At 33.9% G+C, this 19,452-nt stretch overlaps 1 protein-coding gene across 4 annotated transcripts in view; it reads left to right on the top strand.

The window, feature by feature from the left end:
• The window catches only part of Prkn (parkin RBR E3 ubiquitin protein ligase), a 1,262,552-nt gene that overhangs the window by 454,187 nt on the left and 788,913 nt on the right, over window positions 1-19,452 (top strand). The window lies entirely within an intron of this gene.

A 19,452-nucleotide genomic window follows, 5' to 3' on the forward strand; every position in this document is an offset into this window, starting at 1 on the left:
TATATACCTTTATTGTAAACAAATAAAAGCTTGAAAAGTCCAATGAAACATAAAGCACCAACAAAAAAATCAAGATGTTACATCTTTCATAGTAGATAAGATCCCAATTTTCTTATGGAGAAAAAAATTATTTGATTATCTCATGATCTGAGGAACTTTTGGTGAACACAGTGAGATTTTAATGAATATTTGTAAATTTTTAATAAAAAAATCTAATTTTTAAAAATAATTTCACTTATTTTACTAATATTTCTAATATAATCATCAATTTTAAAACCATTTTCAATTATACAATTTGCAAATTAGTTTGTGTATTTTTATACATGTATTCTTGCTGCATATTTATGTACATGGAGATATGTAATATATTTATATTATATATTATAAGCACCAAAGTATTCAAAATAGAATATATAATATGAATATTATGCATTCATATCATATTACATATATTTATGGATTCCTGAATATTTTGGTATTTGCAATGTAGCAATGAGATTTGGAAAGTAGAACTAAGACTTTTTTAGTTTCACATCATTCTCATGTCATAATTATTTTGAAAATCAAATTTAAACTGATTTATTTTCAACTAGGGAAGCAATTATTTTTTCCTAGTCCCCTATTTTGACCTGAAAAGTGATATTGCCGATGTTAAAATATATAACCAATAGGAGACTTTATTTTACAGTAAGATCGTATGATTTTTAAAGTTATAGTGATGCGACTTGGTCAGTTCCTTTCAGCAGAAACTAGCTCAATGTGTGTAAGCAAGCAGTCATTCATCAGGCTTCCCAGGCTGTGTGACAGTGTGCTTTAACATTAAAAAGTGATATGGAGCTTCAAAGGAGCCATTTATAAGACTGTAACAAGATCACATCCAAGCCACCAGATGGTTTGGACAGGTGATCAAACCACAGGTCATTGCCTGAAAAAAGCAGTATACTGGGTTTAAAATAGACTTTTCTGAAATCAGGTTGTTTAATCAGTTTGTAAAATCCAGTTAGAAAAGTTATGGCAGCCTTCAGGCAATGACAAATAATCCACAAATGGTGGCTACAGCTAATAAGGAGAGGATACTATATCAGTTTCAAGTCCAGAAGGCTTAGTTTATTGCCTCTAGTTGTTTTTAGCCTTATTCTTCTATTTAACGATAACCATCAAAGGCTTCATCCTCAACTACAAGGACAATTATGTAGTGTAAACAATAATTTCAGTCTTAATACCATTAAAATAAGGCTCTTCATTTTCTTAAAGATGACACATGTTTGTTGTCTTGTAACCTTCCCTGCATGATGTAGTTAAATGAAGATTTATAACCAATTTTTACTTAATCTTTTGACAACATTTATTTAGCATTACCAAATAAAGGAAGCTGAGAAACATCTAGTTTTAGAATCCTGACACTGTAAAAATAATTATCAACTTTCATGTCATTTTAATGGGCTTGAGAGAACATTCCTCATTATATTGTCACCGAGATTAAGTTATTTTAAGGTCAGTTCATTGTGATTTCTTTTACAATCTAAAAGGCTTTCATACCAAAATGTTGCTCGTAAGACGAGTTTCTTGACTTTCACTATAATATTCACAATTTCTGTTCATTGACACCAGAGAGAGTATAATAAAATGCAGGTTTTATTATATATAAAAAAAGACTAAAGTCTAGTAGCATAGTTGAAATTATGCAAGGTGTCATGTATAAAACAGATTTACATTTTCTGAGAAAAGTGTGAGTAACTAACATAGTTTTCATTTGATGAAGGCATCATTTAAGACTTCTTGGAGGAGTTTGTCCATTTGGGCCTGCAATCGATGGAAGTGAGAGCATTAAGCCACGTAGAATTAGAAATAATCCATTTTAGCTATTGTCAGCATATATAAAGTAGAGAGGAGATGAAATTTATCATATATTTATTGAGAGCCAACTCTAAGCTAGACACTAACTTCTTTTGGGCAAAGCTTGACCCTTAATAATATTCTCTTTTCTTAAAAATAATATGCTAGTATAATTAATAGAAAGTAAAGTTCAGGCTTTCAAGCAAATATAAAATGAGCACATGTAAAAGATTTTACTTAATCTAGTAATTAGTAATATATAAGATTATGACGAATTCAGACAGCAGCCTAGCAATTAGGGCTGTGTCAACAAAGAAATGTCCAACAAGGCTTTTTTTTTTTTGGTTTTTTGCCGCAGTACCTCCCTTGGCAGTTCAGGCCTTGAACTCATTGTGTAGCCCAAACTGTCCTCAACTTCATGGTAATCCTCCTTCCTTAACCTCCTGAGACCTGGATTATAGGCATGTGTCATTATGCTCAGCTGCTCCAAAAATTTTTTATACTATCTCTTTTACTATACAAAAATTATTTTCCTACAGATTGGACAATACAAATATATAAATCACTTCAAGTCTGCAATCTTTAGTCAGTATTAAATAATGAATATATTTCCTAATACTTGTCTTGGCCAAATTCAGTTCACTACTGACCCCAGTCAGCTATGTGCATTTAAATTAAATAAATGTAAATAGCATTAAAATTAGTTCCATAATTGCATAACCCCACTTCCAGTGCCTATGCTTGGATGGCACCAAGTGAGCATTCCAGCGCTGCAGAAAATTCCACTACGTAGTGGACTGTCCTGGAATCCCTCTGTGTGGCTTTGGTTCCTTGGTTGCAGGCTAGCTACCCACATTATTTTTGTCTTGTTTGCTAGTTTTATTCTGATGGAGACAGGAAAGAGTGCAGCATGCACATGAGGACTCTGATTAGCTTCAATATGGAAAGAAACAGTGGATGGTAAGGATAAAAAATAAATTGCATGAAAACAATGGAGATATTAAGTTTACTAAACAAAGGAGTTTGAGTCCTATTCAAGAGATAATGAATCATTTAAGAAGAACAATATGATAAAAGATTTACTTTAGAAAAACTAATCTGAAAGCAATTTGCAAGATTGATAAGTTCTTAGAGAGTCAAAGGCAGGATGACTTGTTATAAAATTACTTTAGTTCAGAGAAGGATCTGGAAGAACTGAAACATTCCCAAAGCTAAAAGACAAGATGTTTGCACTGGGACACTGATGACCTAATTGCTATTGGGTATCCTAATTTAATAGGTGACATTGCATATTTACTTACAGTTTTAGAGAACAATAATAAAAAACCTAATATTAGTATCTCTGTTGGGAAAATCTGTCTCAAAACTTTGTTTTAATGGTAAAAATGAAACTGATGCTGCTTTAAAAAATTTGTGTTTTCTGATTTAGAATGGTGAATTTTCACTAATAATAATAGAATAAATATGCTAAAGCCAATTAGTTCTCTGTATATATTTTGCTTAGGTATGTCTGAAATACACGATTAACTTAGCAAATATCATTTGTGGCTATTAGAACAAACAATATTCATGAAGTTAAGATTCATTTAAGAATGCAGTGGACGATCACATCCTGACATGAGCTAACCCTAACCCTAACCCTAAGTTTCTGGATCCATTCCAGAGAAGCAATAGAGTCCTGCAAATAAAAACAATAGAAATGGAAATATTTAACAATTCAATTTTGTTCATTTAAGACATGTTTTTTGCTTTTTACCAGTACCTACCACTGATGTTATTGATTTTCTAATCACTAGTCAAGCTATAAGATCTAAAGTTAGAGTGGAAAGTTTCCTGGGAGGGTGGGGAAAAAAGAAGAGAAACTGAGGGGCCCGATCCTTACAAAACTGTGGTCGTACAAATAAACACACATATATTATATTTACTTAACTTTATAGACCAAGTAATGAATATAAGCCAAACAAATCTAATGCTGAGGAACTAGAAGGCAGGCCCGACCGCTCTGCCTGATGAGGGGAAGAAACTTGAGGGTGAGGTTCTCAATGAGGCTGCCATACTTCATATCTGCTCCAGACTTAATGCAAAGGGGAGTCCTGGTGGAGGGTCTGGGCCAAGACTGAGGCCTTTGTGGACACTGCAAGTGTTTTGGCCTTTTTCTTGTATAGTATACAATATTCAGAAGCAATAATTAAGTTCATAATGTTGGCAGTACAAATCCTGAAAGAATATGGAATTCAGTCTCCTGAATAAACAGTACAAAGGTAGAAGCATAATTTTTAATAATATTAAGCAATTTATTTCGGAAGCAATGAAGACCTATTTTGCAATAAATCACAAAGTCCAAAGCTTTCTAGGAAAAGGACTTACACTTTAATAACATAATCTCTGTGTGGCCTTTCTAGAAGTCCAACCCAGGGGCCCTGGATACCACAGCTTCAACTTTCAGTAGAAAAGCATCACTGCAGGAAAACAAACCTAGTACTTTTTTTAAAAAAAGTGATGGTGTTATAATGTTTTTAGAAGCCAAATCTTCTAGCAATTTGGAAGTACTGTTGCTTGAGAAAAGAGAGAACAAAGAGAGGGGAGCACTTTTGAGACCTTGGGAGCTATTACAGAGAGCCCAGCAGGATAGGGGTCGTGGGAAGGAGAGAGAGTGACTCAGGGGTCCCCTTGAGGCTGAGAGCGGGATTGGAGCAAACTCAGGAGCAGATCATGACTTTGATTCTTTCTTGGCTCACTGTAGTAATCATGATTCTGATGAATAAACCTTGAGGATATCCAAGATACTAAAGTTCCAGATAATGTACCTAAGAACATGTGGCATAGAACAATCAGAACTCTAGCTATTGATTATTCATACTTCTAATGCCCCTTCCCTCACTCAGCTTATCTATTTGTTTCGTTTCAACCCTTTTAAAAATTTTCCTAGTTTCTCTAAGGATGTTGATTTCCATGGATCTGTGTATGATGTAACATCTGAGACCAAAGAAATCTGTGGTTGGAGATAAGAGGCGATATACCTGTGGTCAGTGCCTAACAGCACTGAGCAAGGATACCTTTCCCATGGCCTTCTAAGGTATTAAGGGTTCTGAAGGTATAGACAGATGCATGTGAATAATGCAAAATTATAGAATGGAAAGCAGTATCAAGACTGAAGTGAACACCAAAGAACTTTACTTAAAAGACTCGATGGGAAACACTATATTTATATCTTCACTCTCTCCAGCCTTCTAAGAATGTGAAGATGCTTCCCTGTTGTATATGCACTGGGAAAACCCTTAAATGTGTGTATATTGATCACTTTCCCATTCCTGGGCACATTACCCAACACACATATTAAAAGGTTACATTGGCTCGTGGTATTAGAGGATTCAGTCCTTGATCTATTGGTTCCAAGGTAAAACATCGTGATAGAAAAGCATGGTGGAGGAAAGTTGCTCATCTCGTGTCATGGAAACCAGGAAGAGAGAAACAGAGACAGAGACAGACAGAGACAGAAAAGTAGAGAGAAACAGAGAGAGAGAGAGCGACAGAGACAGAGACAGAGAGACAGAGAGAGGCAGAGAGAGAAAGGAATAAGCCAGAAAAAAGAATACTTCTGTTTCAGGTCATGATTCCAGTGACCCACTTCTTCCAAACAGGGTCTCCCTTGAAACACATGAGGCATTTAGGAGATATTTTAGATTTAAATTATACAGTAAAAAATGTCAGTGTTATTCTTAGATTTAAAAATTATTCCTTCGGTGTATGTTTTTAGTTAAGTCTTCAAAGATCAGATGGCTAAATATCACTTGGTTCATTTCTGCATTGTCTATTCTGTTCCATTGATCTGCATACCTATTTTTGTGCCAGTTCTATACTGTTGTAATCTACAGTCTTGCAATATAATCTAGAATTGTGATGCCTCCTGCTTGCTTTTAGTGTTCTGGGTTTCTTCTGATCCCATGTGATATTTTAAAGATTTTTGGTCTAGTTCTGTGAGAAATACTGTTGGTATTTTGATTGGGATTGCTTTATATCTTTTGTTTTGGTAATATGACCATTTTGACAATGTTGGTTTTGCCTGTACAATAAAAGGGGTTAGCTTTCCATTTTCTAATGTCCTCTTTGAACTCATTCACATAGTACTATATTTTTTGTTATGGAGATCTTTTACTTCATAGGGTTAGTTCCCAAGTGTTTAATTTCTCTTGATGTTATGGTGATTGGTTTTGCATTCCTAAAATCTTTCTCAGTGAATTAATTATTGGTGTGTGTGAACACTATAGTTTTTGTGCATTGGTTTTGCATCTTGCTATATTGCTGAATTTTTTTTGTCTTGGAGTCATTGGTTGAATTTTTTGTGCCTTCCATGTGAATAATTATGGCCATCTGCAAATAAGAATATTTTGACCTTTTTCATATATATATATATATATATATATATATATATATATATATATATATGATTGCTTTAGCTGAAGTTTCAAGTACTATACTGAACATGAATAGTGATAGACATCCTTCTCTTATTCCTAATTTTAGAAGAAAAGCTTCCACTTTTTATTCGTTTTGTATGATGACAGTAGATTAGTTATAAGTCTGATTGAGATAAGGAATTTTGTATCTGTTTTCTTCAGTTTTTTATCATAAAGGGATGTTTAATTTTGTCAAAGGCCTTTTCTGTATCTATTGAGATGATCATATGATTTTTGTTCTTCCTGATGTTTATACTTATACATTCCTGTATGTTAAATCATCTTCACTTCCCTGTACTAATGAAGCTTACATGACTCTGATGAATGATTGCTTTAATGATTTATTGCGTCCTTTTTGCCATTGTCATGTTGAGGCTTTTTATTGACTGTTCATTAAAGATATTGGCCTGCAGTTTTTTGTTTGTTTGTTTGTTTTAGTTAAGTTTTTTTTCTGGTTTTGGAATCAAGGTAATGCTAGCTTCCAAGAATGGCTTTGGAAACACTCCTCAATTTCATTAAAGAATTTGAGGGATCTTTGTGTTAGATCCTCCCTGAAGTTCTTGTAGAATTCAGTTGTGGATCCATTGGGTCCTGAAATTTTCTTATTTGGTAGGTTTTTATTTATTTAATTTTACTTTTTTTTGCTGCATGCCTGCTTCATTTTCGTTGGATTGTTCAGGCCTTTATATTTCTCTGGTTCAGTTTGGACTTATATATATTTTCTGGATTCTCCAATTTATTGGACTACTGCTTTTTGAAGTAGTTAATAATATACTTTTGGGTTTCAAAAGTGTCTGTTGTCATTTTGCTTTTTATTTTTTATTTGTTTTGACATGGGTCTTTGCTTCTTTTGGTAAGATTGACTAAGAGTTTGTCTATTTTATTCTGTTGAAGAATTTTTATTTTGTTTTGTTTTCTTTGGTGGTACTAGGTACAGAACTCATATCAGTAAGCACTATCACAGACTAATATCTCTGGATCCAATTCATTTATCTTTTATTGCTTATTTTGGTCTCTAGTTCATTGATTTCTGGTATGATTGTTGTAATCCGATTTCTTGTTCTAGCTTTGAATCTGAATTTTGCTATTTTTGTAGGATCTTGAAGTACCTCTTTAGGTTATTTATTTTGACTCATTTTTTTGACATAGACAATCATTGCTATAAACTCTCCTTTGGACTGCTTTCATTGTATTTCGAGATCCTAATATGATGCACTGCTAGCATCATTTTATTCTAGGAACTGGCTTGTATTTTTCTTAATCCTTCTTAATGCATTGGTTATTTAATTAGGGGGAATTATATTTTCTTCATGTGTTGGCATAATTTCTGTGGTTTCTTTTGTGATTGATGTCTAGTTTTATCACACTATGATCTAATAATACACAGAAGCTACTTTTGATTATTTTTCATTTATTTAAGCATGCTCTATGGTTCAGTGTATAGTCTGTTTTGTAGACGCTATTGAGAAAAATGTGTTTTCTATTATTGTTGGGTAGACCATTGAAGATATCTGTGAAGTTTGTTTGCTCAAAGCTATGATTCCGGTCTGATAGTCCATTGTTAATTTTTGACTCGTTGATCTATTTAGAATAATGTATATTGAGGTCCCCCAGTATAATTACGTTGATGTTTATCTGATTTCTTATGTCTAGTAATGTATGTTTTATGATGTTTGGTTCCAGTTTTGGGCAAATACATTTTACACTTGTTATCTGTTCTTGAATTGTTCCTTATGCAGTATACAGTATTCCTTGTCTCCTCTGATCTATTTTGGCTTGAAGTCCACTTTGCAAGGAATATGATTTTTGTCTATGAGTCTTTGGTTTTCGTCTCTGAGTTTTACTAAAAGATATTGCCTTCTTCTTGGTATTGTATTTTTGTTCCTAATCCTTTTTCCCCCCTTTTTGCTTAACTGCTTACTCTATCTGATAAAATCATTCTACTACACTTTTTGGCAGCTTTGTCTTCATTGTCTCATTTTAGAATACCCTTGAAAATATTTATAGAGTGCTTGTTTGGTGGTCATGGATTTCTTAAGACTTCTTTTGTCATGGAAAGACCATATTTTTCCATAAATATTGATTGTTTTACAAGGTGTATTATTTGACCTGGAGGTATGTTGTTTTGGGCCTTGAAACACTTAAGATATTTTGCTACTTCCAGTTAGTCAGCAGAAGCAATTGTATACATTTCCACGACTTTCACTATTTTTATGGTATTTCTGAGTATTGTCACTGGCATCTCAGCCCTATCTGATGGTTCTGACCCTCTCTTCACATTGTTCATTTCTGCTGCCTATATTTTCAGTTGAATTTTTTTATCTCTTAAATGTCTATCTTCTTGTACCTTTTCCTGGGCTTTAATTATTAAATTGGTTGTTTATTTCAATATTCCCTTCTCTAGAAAGACGCAATTCTAGAAAGTAGTACAAGCATAACTGTAACCTTAAAGCAGAGGGAAACTACCTTCCTTCACTTTCAAGCTATTTAATTAAAGGAGCTTGCTTACTCTCAGTAGTTTCTCAGTGATTTGATCAATCAGTGTACTCATTTATTTACCTAGAACCACATTCTTCTGGATTTGAGGTGAGGACAGATAAAAAGAAACTACCTGTATAATGAATACTTCCCATAATGAGTTTAAAATCTTGAGGGAGTTCTGACTTAAACACACAAAGTCCCTGCACTGATAGAGATGTTTTCATGTGTTACAAACAATAAATGTGAAGAGACCTTGGAGCAGTGAGTGTTTAGATGAGGAAGGTGACCCATGAACTGAACCATAATACCTGGCAAGGATTCTCCTGGATCCTGGAGGCCTTATAAGTTGGAAATTTGTGAATTGGAATGACTTTCCAGGATCCAGAGGAAGTCATTCCTTTACTTCTTTTTAGAAGCATACTAATTCCCAATATTGTCAGCCTTGATTAAGAGAAACAAATAATCTTACCTTTTTCTCGAAGTGATGGTGTCACCATGCCTTTCTAATCACTATGTCACTGAAGAAGTGCCTTTTATTATGGGAGGTAATAACAGTCAGTACACTAAGTGGTTTTTGAAATCAGTACTTGAAAAGATCAGGTTTTTTGACATGTTATATTTTGTCTTATCATTTGGTGCACGCTAAAGACAACATTCAAATCATCAGCATTTGTATGAGGTTTATTTAATAATAGTAGTAAAGATAGGAAATAGTATGTTTGAAATATTGGTATAAAACTCGTTATGATAGATACTGTAGCTAAAATCAAATGAAAGAAGAAAGGAAGATGCAGAATCACACCTTGCTTGCCCTGTTCTTTAATTGATGCCGTTCTCTGGGTTCATTTACTTAACAGGCTATTCTCTCTCAAACTTAGAACATTTAAAATAAGGAAATTTTAAAATTATTTTTTAAATATCAATGAAATTATAATTTATATAAAAATCAATAATAATTATGTTGATTCATAGAACATAGTACTGATGAGCATTCCTTGATATAAAATATAACTTCCCAGATATGTATTAAACTTTAAAAATTAGACTTAATTTTCCTCTTTGGTAATTACTGAACCTCTACTTCTTTGCTGAATGCCAGTGCTATAAAATGCTAATGGGAATTTCCATAAAACCTTTAGCAGTGATTGAACAAGTGAAACAGGTGCTGAGACTGGAGCTGAGGCCGTTTCAGTGATTGCCCACCATAGTCCATAATTGCCAACCAATGTTACAGTGCCACTTTTTAACACCCATGGACTCAATCTCCTACGGTATTTATTGCAATGCACCTTCTGAGTCAACGTTATTATCACTTGGTCAGTGGGAAAGCATGTGCTTTGCAATCAGAAAAACTTTTACTCAAATCTCTGATTACCTCTGTTTCTGTCTTGGGAACACCTCTAAACCCCTGAGCTTCTATTTTTAGGGTTTTAAAATGGTGACTGTAATGCATGGCTTTCACAGGACTGGTACTAACTTGGCAAGTCTGTCATTAAAATGAAATTTTGGAATCCATTTTAAAACCCTTTGGAACCATTTCACAATCAAAAATACTTTTTAAAAAAATTTTGGATGTATATACTAAATGTATTTAAGTGCATAAATTAGCTTGAAAATTTTATCCACTGGACTGATTCCCTATAATTGCTTTCTATTTCTCTTTGTAATTGCACAATAATCCATATGTATCTTTTGCGTGGTAATACAGAAGTGAGTCAGTAAGGAAATGTATTTCTAGTAAACTTTATGGACTTTCCATTAAGAGTTATGTTCTATAATATTATTAAGCATTTATAAAATGCTTGATTGGATATGAAACAATTTTTTACAAAATGAAGATTTATATCTCAGCTGTTTTTTAAAACTTAGATTAGGCATAACATTTAAATTGTATGTAAAAATCAGTATTTGTAAAGGAGCCAGCTGGGTCATGGAAGTAATTTGAGCTCCACATATTTGGGACAAATGGTAGGAATGGTGACTACATGTGAAACATCCTATGTGTATGAGAAACTGTGCAAAGTGCTTCACCTATGTTATTATTTTTAAAACCTTTACAGCAGAATATGAGTTAGTAGTTTGATAATTTTGATTTTGCAGATAAGGAAATAGGTACTAAATGTCAGTTGATTTGCCCTAGGTAAACAGCAAAACTGAGGCTCAGCCTACTAGATCTTCTGCCTCAGAGAGGTGCTACTCTCATCTCTTTAAGTCAACATGGATACATCCTGAGCTACAGAGATTTCATTCTGAGGACCTGTTGTGTCCATCATGTCTTCCATTTGAATTTGAACCACAGATGTTAGCTCAAATTTTTTGAGAGCTATAGCTTTGCTGGCATCTATCTTACTTAGACCCTGTCCATTACCCAGTTTGAGGAAGAACAAACAACTAAATTTACCCCATTTGGCTTTCAAACTGTGTTTTTTATTTAACCGTCATTCTTAAACTACGTTTCACTATGTAGTTTTGTTTGGGTAAGGGAAATTTCTTTATTATTTTCAAAATGAGTAATGAAAAAATAAATTGGCAGCAACAACCAAAAAAGCCCAGGCAAAGGCATTAGATTTAATCAGCAGATTTTGCCTCACCAAATGAAATTTTTGTGCAGATACATTAATTAAAAACCTTAGCACCTCCCAAAATTGAGAATTAAATTATAGCTTTTAAAGGTAGAGTCTCCTTAGAGGTTGCTAAATATGTTTTAGAAGCACATGCACTGGATGGATGGTTACATAATTGGAAGTTGTTTATAATATAGCTTCCCCTTGGTAACTCCACAGAAGTTAAGGGTTAAGCTTGTTAAAAGTATGGAGTAGTGTAGTTGGATTATGCTGGTTGTGATAACCTATTGGGCAAAGATTGTTATGAAAAGTATTTATGTAATAACTAATTTTCTTTAGTGGGTTTTACTTTGGGTAAAGTTTCAGATTTGATGCGAAACATTTCATTATTCCATGACCCGTGTAAGGCTTTAAACTTTATATCTTATTTTTTGCTTTATTTATGGATTTTGAGATGCCAAGATAGTATAATACTACTGATTAAAAATGTGATGCTCACATATATGAGCATATGTGAAGTTAGTCCCATAAGTTTGGTTGTTAAAAAGATGGGGTAATCATGGCAGCATTCTATTTTGTATTGTTTGCCTTCACATTACCATACTTGTTACAGTTTCCACGTTTAAAACATAGTACAATTTTCTGATCTGAAGAGTATTTATTATTCATGAAGATCAACAAAACTTTGCCATTTTAACATATACATAAGGTAAATTGTCACACAAAGGGAAATTGTTTCCTTAGGAAAACTTGGACAAAAATAGGCAGTATGTTATGAGTGTGAACACAAGAAGTACCGTGAGCCCTCAGAACGTAGGAGGGGCTTCACACCCATATGGTGTGACAGGGAGACAATCACTTCACAAGGTTATGAGGTGAAAAAGTCTTAGTTTTCATTTCTTTGGTTTTGGTATGATTTTCACCTTTTCATGATCCAAGATGGAGAGATGTGCAGCAGTGATTCAGGGTGTTTATGGTCAGTGGAGTTCAGATGTAAATCACTTTAGACTAAATTTATATTCATTTGTTAGTGTAGAACTAATAAACAGTTTTAGGTCAATACACGAAAAGATGAGTTTTATAGGGCTACTACTCAGAAATCCAATGGCAATACTTCTCATTTTCTATGCCCTTCTTGTTATTTGTAACATGATCCCTGTCTCTTTAGAGAATCTAGCCATGTAGAGTTATGGGGACCTAACAGGACTGGAGTTTCTCCTAAAATGACTAGAGGAATGGAATAGGAAGCTTATGAAACATGAAAAATTATAACTGACAAATGCAGCTCATGGCAGAGACAGCTTATCACTGCAAACAACCAGTCTTGACAATTCAGAAACATAGACAGACTATTGTCCGAAGGAAGTAAGAGGGAAGGAGGTCATATGACATGTGCCAGGCAGACAACATGGGTAGGATTGGGGAAAGGGCATCAAGAGGGATGCTTCCTGCCAAATAAAATGTACTAGGTGCTACTTCTTTAATGTTGGAACACATCAACTGTTTAAAAGTGGTAAAGCAAAGTATATTTTCCTACTTTGAGATTTCTTTTAGGTACTGTTTATATAGCTTTGTAGGGAGATCAGGAAGGAATTCTTAGAAGAATTGGTATTCCAACTGGTCCTTGTGTTCACAAGCTGGAATTCAAAGGTGGTGATAAGAGTGAGCAAGACAGTATCATTGTGCAGCATGTATCAGGAACTGGCCTGCATGGTGGTGGGGCACATAATGGGGGAGAAGCCTTGTTCTGCTTCTGGCACTATAAAGTATCCAGAACTCTACTGATCTCTGTCTTACATCCAGGGCCGTAAATTCAAAAGGCCTCCCTCCGCTCCCTCTAACACTGTTTTTGTATTACTACAGTTAAAAACAAGTTGTTGTACTCCATTGTGTGACATGAGTCTCCTTCGTATATTTTGTTATCTAGATACCTGGAAAGAGAGAAAAGGAGGGGAAGACACATTGATGGTATTTATTCTCTTCTCTACTATTCAGTTGAGTTGCTGCTAGCCACATAAGGCTATTGAAACTGAAATTGCTTAAAATTAATAAAATAAAAACCAGTGGTAATTAACAAAGTTTCAGTGCCCACTGGCCACGTATACTGATGGCCCCGTGTAATAGTGAATATAAGATGGTGCAGACGTAGAATATTTAATCATCATAAAAAGTTTCTTGGGCAGCAGTATTCCTTTCAACCTTTTCATATGTGATAAATTGTGATAAATATCATTTTCAATTAATCTTGTTGCTGCTATTTTGCTCTTCTACAGACTATTGATACTGATTATTTACCTATGCATAAAATATGTTAATCTCACATTCTGTCCTCTAAAAAACAATCCAAGCAGTTTACACTATGGATTCTCTGTGACAAGCAGTGATAAAAACTTCTGAGTTCAATGTAAAGTTTTTGTTAGAATCAGAATGACTTATCCAAAATGTCTATCTATGAAATGCTTTTTGGGGCTAAGTACTGTAACTCAATAGTATAGAACATAGCATGTATGAGATTCTACATTCAAACCCCAGTACACACACATACACCCAGCAGAAACTCAAACACACACACACACACACACAATTCTTCAGGCCCAAACCCCTTATCTAAACTACATAAAAGAAAACTAGTCACTACGAAGATTATGCTATTTATAAAACAGAGTATATAGTATATCAAAACTCATACATTTTTAATAATGATGATTTATTCAGTGATTCACTCATACTATCATGCATTAAGTGTTTTATAGGCCGCTTGGAGTATTTCTAAAAATAACAGGGTGATTTAGAAATTATTACAGTTATTATTATTATCATTTTGCCTACTTGAAGAACTATCTTGTTCAGTGTCATAAAACTAGTGTCATAAATAGTGTACTTTATGTATTGATTTTAAATTGTGTTTTAAAAAAGTTTTACTATGTTTGCAATACATAAGCTTATACTCCTTGTGGGGAATTGGTACATGTGGATGATGTATCTTAATTCTTTGTTTCGCCTTTTTTCTTCCACTCTCTTCCCCTATTTCTTGATCCCTTTCTCATCTGAAAAAGAAATATCTCCCTACTTCCTATCTTCTAACATGTATTTTGCTCTTTATTTGTATTTTAGGTTTATCACATAAGAAAAATCATGCAGTATTTAAGCTTATATATCTCGCTTATTTCACTTAATATTATCATCTCATTCATTTTCCTATGAATTATTCAAGATTTCTTTCCTTATGGTAGAATAATTCTCCACTGTGTGTAAATACTACATTTTCTTATCTGTTCATCTGTTGATTGGCATGTAATCAAGATTTAGCTATTATGAGTTGTGGTACTGTACATATAGATATGTATGTATTAATTTAATATGATGTCTTCAGCAGTGTCAGGAAGACATCTAAAAAGGGAATAGTTAAGTCAAATGGAATTTCTGGTTTTAGTTTTTCTGTTTTGTTTTCTTTTGTTTTGAGGAATACTCATAGTGATTTCCTTAGTAGTTTTATTAGTTTACATTTCCAGTATAAAATGTAGAAGGGTTCCTTTTCCCCTAGATTCCTGTCAGCATTGTTACTTGATTTATTGTTGGTGATCATTTTTTCTGGGATAGGGTGGAATGCCAGTGTTGTTTTAATTTGCATTTCTCTAATGACCCGCAATGTCAAATGTTTCGTCAAATATTTATTTTCTATTTGTGCTTCTTATTCTGAGAAATAGCCATTCATTTTACTTTTATATTTTTTAATCTGGGATTTTTATGGGGGGATTTTATTTTTATGTATTTATATGTCTTTTGTTTGAGGAATACCTTGCAATTTTTTCCCCATTCTCTAGGTTGACTTTTGAGTCTGTTGTTACTTTAACTGTGTAGAAGCTTTTTAATTTGTTATTATCCACTTGTTGCTACTGTTTCTTGTGCATCTGGAATTGTGTTCAGAAGGTCCTTACATATACCAATGACTTAAATAATGTTACTTCTTTTATCTCTCAGCATATTAAATGCTTTTGTTTTAATGTTTAGATTTGCAATCCTTTAAAATTTTATTTTAGTGAGATATATGGTTCTATATTTAATTTTCTGCATGTGAATAAGTATTTTCCACATCACTTATTAAAGAGGCCATGTTTTGTAGGAGACCAGATAGGAAAACTGAGGTCTAACTGGATCCTCTGTGAGCACCAGAGAGAAGAGTGTGAGCATGCAGACATGTTGCAAGGTCTAGGGATAAGCTGATACACTGAGATGCTGTTGTTTACTGAGGAAAGTACCATGGATGGTGGGAGGCAGATGAACCTTGTGATACTTTAACAGTTTGTTCCCATGTCTGAATGAGTAAAGGGAGGGTGAGCGAGTCACTTGGGGCCCTTGGTCCACGAGAGACAAGAGTCCCCTGCCCCCCAGAGTTTAATGTAATCCTGTGTCTCTGTTTTTCATCCTCCCTTGTTCCCTCTTAAGGTATAAAGCACATAGACTGATTCCTACAGTTTTTCCTTCAGGGTATGCTTTTTTCCCTTTTCAAAGATCAAATAATTGAACATACTTGAAAAACTCGTACTTTTTAAATACAAGTTTTGCTTCATATGGTGTGAATATCGTTAGTGCTTTCAGTAGTTTGTTTTTATTTTTTTTTTGAACCAAGAAGATAAATGTGGAGACTTGACTAAAGATTATGTTAATGAGGCAAAGTAAGAGAGAAAACGGAAGTAGAAGACATAATGCTAAATTATAGCAGAAACCAGGGGACCCTTTGAATGAGTACGGTTGCCAATCCTTGTCAAGGGTCCTGTGCTCACCATAATTTTTATTGTCCTGCATGAAAAAATGTACCTCTGAATGAAATCAAAATACTTATAAAATTGTCACAGTAGTGGGCTAATTCTTCACCAAATAATTTTATATGATTGTCCATGGTTTGGAGTGGAGAGTAGAACTTAATGTAAACTGGTGCGCCAGAAACATTTGAGAAAGCTATCTAAACTTCACCTGTTGAGTTTGCTACATATCAAATATTACACAATAGGTTAAATTCTTCTAATTATTTATTTATTTACTTATTTATGAAAAATATGGTTTTTCAAAATGCACTAATAAGGAAATGCTTCTGTGGTTGGGTTTGGTCTAAGATCTGTTCACCCTGCCTTTCCCACCGAGCACAGAGCCAAACTCAGGGTTTTATTAGTCTTAGCTTCACTGGGCTCTACCCAAACTGTTTTGACCAAAGACACTCCAAGATTTTGGCTGAAGAGCTTGCAAGTCTGTGTAGTATTCTATAAAGTAAACTTGAAGCATATTTGATTAATTTTTGAATAGAACTACCAAATCACTTAAAAACCCCTCTGATTTTCTATAAAGATAAAATCTTGATTTTTTTAGGACCTTGAAATATGGTAGAATGCAGAAGCAAGATGCCAGTTAGTTACAAATGTTTCAGTCAAAAAGTCTTTGTGTATGTGGTATATGAGGATATATCTGTGTGTGTACACACACACTCAGAGTGCATCCAAATGTACCACAGTGCGCATAACTGCTGACCTAGAAGCATCTAGTTTGAACAATTTAGAAATACATATCTACATTTAAAATAATTAGATTAAACAAAGAGAGTCATAAATGCAAACATAAGGTGCTTTTATTATTTTGGGGGAAGAAGATGCTTCCATAGAAGATTGTATTAGGAGAGAAAAATGATTTTAAGATACAAAAAGAAGTGAAAGGGGAAGATTCATATCATTGACTATAGACAGCTACATACCTTGAGAAAGCCTCTGAGGGTGTTCACAGAATTGCCTTGCCATTCCTTTGGGAGTTATGGCTCCATATGCAAGGGTTCCAACTGAAGGCCTTTCAGACAGGCCAATGGGAACATTGCCCAGAGGATTGTCAGGGAGTTACTTGTTTTTATTCCTGTCCAGGGTACTCCAGTACACAGTACAACACAGAGAAGCCTGCCAACTTTAAATCATGTTATGCAGCCAGATAGGTAGGAAGCCCCTCTGAAAAGAAGCCCTAGTGATTTACTTGAAGCCCTCTTCACTTGGCTGAGTGGAGCTAACAGCCTGAAATGTGCTGCAGCCAGGCCTGGTCTGACCTTGATCTTCCTCAGCTTGGCTATTAATCCCCAGCTTGTGGCTGGCTCTGGGAAGCAATGTGAAATGGATTGCATGTCATCTTAGGTGCTTTTAGGGCATAGACATTGGCATGCAGCATTTCCTGAATAACTTCCCAAGGACTTCAGTGAAGGTTGAAGGATGCAGAGGGGGACGGGTGTCCCTGCCTTCACATTCAGCTTTAATATATCATTAGCTGAAACAATATCACAAGCACCACTATTGCCTTAAGGGAGAGAGAAGAGTCATTTAGTTCCCTGCAATTTCTGCCATGCCTCTTGTAACACAGTAAACTATTGCTAATCTGCTGTGTCTGTAAAACTAGTGTCTGATACTCTTTGCAAAGCTTTTGCTTCTCCTGTTTCTTTTTTTCTTCCTTTTTTAAAAATTATTTAAGCTTTACAGTAGGTTATAAAAATTGTGAAATTGAATTTGGTCATATTGCTTTTAAAGATTTTAGCACAGAGTGCTTCTATTTGCTTTTACAAATTTCCTATTATGGGTTAAAATTGTCACAGTTCTTGTTATCTTTTGATATTCTGTCATTTATTATGTCCAAAATATTTCTATAATATTAATATCGGTTTTGTGTTTTTGATATATATAAACATTAAAATATATTTTATATAATCATTATATTTGCTGATCACAGTCCAAAATTCATAGATTTAGTGCCCATAATCACTAAAGCTACAAAGAAGCATCATAAAAGGTAATTTAACATCAATTCAAACATATATTTTTATTTTCCCTTCTCTTTCACACTAGAATCTAAATAATTTAATTCTGGAGAGTGAAAAATATATATGTTATATTTCAAATATTCAGAAAATTGTAGAACAATGTCTTTAATTTTGTCAATTATAATATTAATAGAGATGGCTAAACAAATGACAGTCCAAACTATATGTGAAGGGTCCACCTGTAAATTAATGAAATAAATTAAATGGTATAGCACTTTAGAACCTTAGGTTGTTTCCAATTATATTGTTCAAATTGTTTTTAGTAGACTATAAGTAAGCATTTTTGGCTAAAGGTTTTCATCCATAGAAGCATTTGTTTTTTCTAGATGCATCTCATGATGTGAGTAAAATTTTAAACAACTTTTGTGTCATGACACTTTATATTATCTCCTACCCAGCAAAGGTAAGGCAAGGATTAAAGAGAAAAATCATTAAGAAATTTAGAAACTTAGAAATTTTAAAAGTTATTTACTAATAGATGCTTCTGAATAAAGTTTGTTTTTTTTCAGACAAGGAAGTCAAAATGTATCCCTAATTTAAAGGATAGTGTATCTGCTTTTTGATATTAGACAAATGATCAGAAACTTTGATAATGAATTTATTTTTGTTTATCTTTTAATCTTGAACATGTATTACTTGAATGACATTTGTCTTTGTAAACAGAACATTACTAAAATACAAAGCATCCGTTTATGAACATGGGCAGTTTGATCGATTGTTACACTACTCTGGATTCAGGCCTCTTGTTTTATCTGTGTGTGAGTATATCTTGGCAAGGTTTCTCCCTTGAAACTCAGAAGGTTGTGATGATATCCTTATGTCATTAGAAATGGGCTGCTTTCTGTCTGTACTTAAGAGTTTAAGAGGAAAACTGTGAAGGTTTCAAAACTGTACCGAAGCATGAACTAAAATTTAAGAGCAGTGGCCTCTAAATTTTTTTGTCTTTTTTGAAAACTCCAGCAGATAGTGCGTGTAATTCAGTGTGCAGCAAATGTACTTTGGCCAACTCTCTGAATGGCAGTTGACTTTTTTTGCTGAGTAAGTCACAGGGCTATTGGCAAGAAAATGAAAAATTTTCAATTTATAAACATAAAACTGCATTTTTCTAAATTGAATTGTTGTATCAGCTTTGGAATATGTGTTGTTCTAATGTTCCAAAATGTTTCTGTGGATTCCACTTTCAAAATTCTCATCTAATGCACCTTTAAAAAGAGTTTCCTTCTCAATTTTGATCCAGCACTGATTAGCTGCTTTCTCTATGCTCTTTTCCTCA

Source organism: Cavia porcellus, unplaced genomic scaffold, assembly GCF_034190915.1.
Source record: "Cavia porcellus strain 051 isolate PalLab524CR breed Dunkin Hartley unplaced genomic scaffold, mCavPor4.1 scaffold_22, whole genome shotgun sequence".
NCBI classification, from domain to species: domain Eukaryota; kingdom Metazoa; phylum Chordata; class Mammalia; order Rodentia; family Caviidae; genus Cavia; species Cavia porcellus.